This window comes from Selaginella moellendorffii, unplaced genomic scaffold (assembly GCF_000143415.4).
Source record: "Selaginella moellendorffii unplaced genomic scaffold, v1.0 SELMOscaffold_23, whole genome shotgun sequence".
NCBI classification, from domain to species: Eukaryota; Viridiplantae; Streptophyta; class Lycopodiopsida; order Selaginellales; family Selaginellaceae; genus Selaginella; species Selaginella moellendorffii.
In genome coordinates, this window is record NW_003314284.1 from 194,365 (window position 1) to 197,607 (window position 3,243).

Genomic DNA, 3,243 nt, shown 5'->3' on the forward strand with positions numbered 1-3,243 from the left:
TTCGTGCATTTGCTAGTTAGCAATTGGTATAAATGTTTAAATGAACTGAGTGGCAACTTGAGTTAATTGTGTTCTAGACGAGATTTTTTAGTAGAGGTTAAGCTTTGAGCTTTTCGTTGAAAAGTGATTTAGTCGTGGACTATGCTAACTCTACAAGTAGAAGAGTTAGTGATTGGTATTGAAGTGATTGAATCCTTGTTGGATTTCAATTGGGATATATCGATCATTGATAATTCTTCTTGTGCTTGTTATTAAGTGAGTTATGTCTTGCTAGAGATGGATTCATGGCGGATCGATTAGATGATCACTTGTTGAGCATAGCTTCATTATGCTTAGCTTTTGGATTGATGCAAAAATGCTCTTCATTAGCTTTGTCATTATGAAATTTGGCTTATGGATATGTTGAGGAGGATATTGTGGGTTATACCATGATTTCTTCTTTAGCATTGAAGTTAATTCATGCAAGACTTGTGATCATTGTTAGGCAAGACTTGGCTATAAGCTTTTTCAAGCTTTTGGTCTCTTGAGTTTTTATGCTCATTGTTCCATTAGTTAGAAGTTGTTGGGGAAGGCATTTTGGCTCATTAGCTTCGATGTTGAAGTTGGTTTTTGCATCTAGCAATCCTTGGTAATGATTGACTATTATCTAGGATAGTTGATTGTCCTTGTCGAAAGGTTTTGCTTGATTGTTGTTGATATAGAATGATTTGCTATTCTTCGGGATGGTGAATTCTTTCTTCAATGATGATTTTGCATATCTCTTATTAATGGGATGATTGATGATCTTTCATGATGGTTCATTATTCTCTTTAATGGCTTATGGCTTTTCGCAATCCCACATGTTCTTTGTGGTTTGCCTTGGATTGGTCTCTTGGGTTTGAGATATTAGTAGGATGTTGCTGACACTTGTTTAAACAACTTGAGTTCCTTGGCATTATTGATTGGGATCTATTTGGATTAGCTAGTGTGATAGTTAGCATGAACGAGTGTTTGTTTGTTTCGCAACATTCATTCTGTTCTGTTAATTGTTGCTAAGGTTGGTTTTGATAGATTCAGATGTTATTTCCTTTGGGTGATACATTCGTGAGCATTGTGTTTGCCAGTCGATAATACTTTGTGATCTTTTAGTTGTCTTTTAGTAAGTTGTTTAGTATCCTGTCTACAATCTTCGGTAGTTAAGCTTTCTCATTGAGTTTACTTGATGATATACTTGCTATTGAATTTTGTTCGATGGTGAATCCTATGTTTTCTAATGATAATGATCTTGGTTGATCCTATACTATATATTATAATACTTGTTTATCGGATGATAACTTACTTGGAATACTTTTGTGTTCTCATTTAAGATTTAATCACTGATAATTAAGACTCTCAGATATCATTGTTTATGACTTTGATATTGTCCATTTATTGATCTTTGAGTTTGGGCCAGTATAGGCAGACTGGCTTCAGCACTTCGTGTGCATGCTGAAATCTCTAGTCATGGGGTAGCTACTGTCGACTGGTCATATCACTCGCCTCTCTGTCGATGTTTCTTATGTCATTAAAAGGGCGTGACTGTGTAAACAACTCTAATTGCCTGTTTACAGTAGTCTATCTAAACCTTACCGACAGGTTTGGTTTCTTTGTTCATAAGAGTTGGGGCCTCTGGCTTCTCTCTCTATATCTTTGCGGGCAGGGGCATATCACACTTTTGTAGCTAGGTGACATCCAGAGCAGCAAGGGTGGCTAACTCCATTGGTCATTTCCTTGTCAGCGACAACCGGAAGGTGTCTAAGTTGGTAGCGCATCCGCGTTAGACAAAGAGGTTACCCCTAACTCATTTAAGTTGGTGCATTTCTCACATAGTGTGAGTACTGTGAACTTTTTCTAGAGTTGTTTCCTTAGTGGTATTCTAGACTCGAGTATGCATCGACGAAGACGTCGATCTTCCCTAGGGGGGGAGAGTGTCGCGAATGTGACTTCGGGTATTGAAAGTTACCTGTTGGCTAATCCTTTTCGATATTCTTTCCTTACTACCACGACGGCAGAAGATCGGTGTTGCTGGACCCGTTATCAGTTTCCCACTTGAGCTAGTTGAGAAACTAGTCAATGACTGTGTACTTAAATCGAATAAACATAAGGTAGGAACTCCTATGTGTTTTTAGCTGAGCATACTCGGCCTGGTTTGAAAAACTCCTGTCTTTGGCTTGCACTTACTAGTATCAAGAACCCCCGCGATATTGAGATTGGTCCCTCAACATCGCTAGATGATAGCTTATCGTGTTTGCCAAACACCTGTACACGACTAATTTTTCCATTCTACTTTAGTCACTTAACCACACCTCCGACCACTTGGAGGAGTCTCATTCACAACCTCCATCAGTCCAATTCAGGACTTGGGACTTGCTAGCCCCGAGAATGGCATCCATGCCACTCAACATTTGCACTTGGTCCAAGTGCTCCACGTGTCCGATCCCATGACCGACACTCAAAGGTACTACCGACATGGCAGCTTGTTATGCTAAGGCCATGCCCAATCACCTTTGCCACACTGGTAGTCCAATACCACTTGCATCACAGTCTTGGCTCTCCAAGACTAGGCAAACCATCCGTGAGTGGTCATCTCAGATCCACTCCTTAGCATCCTTAGGATGCCCACCGACAAGGGGAATAGCCTTCCCCAATATCCCTCTGTCAGTCCCCACTAAGTCCCTTTTTGCCCTTGGCCGTGTTTGCCAACACTACCACTGGATCGAGGCCCACAGGCCCGACCACTAAGTCCCACGGTCCTCTGGGACTTCCTCACCGCACGACTGTGTCCTTGGTCACTGCCCCAGAGGACTACTCCTCTTCCTTTCCACAGTCTGGGCCTTTGGGATAACATTTCGGAACACTGTGGCCTTACGCGAGCCACCTGGGTACTCTCCCCGCCTTCCGCCCTTGGGTGCTCTAGCCATGGGCTTAGAGTGAGGTTCCGTTGAGCCACGCCTGGTATCCGAGTAGGTAGTGCCACCCACACTTGGACTAGGAGCATCGGCCAGTCGATCTCCCGGGGGAACTAGAGCCGGCTCTTGAACACTTCACCAAGCTACCTCGCTTGTCAGTCCGTGTTCACTCTAGTCTTGGACTTCCCAGTGGTCAGCTCATCACCCAACACTGGGTCTGGCCTTCCTGGGCCAAACTGGCCTTTCCTGGCCAAACTGGCTCCACTGGGCTCCAACCCCCACACTCTCCCTACTATACTTTTGGAACCCCCCGCAA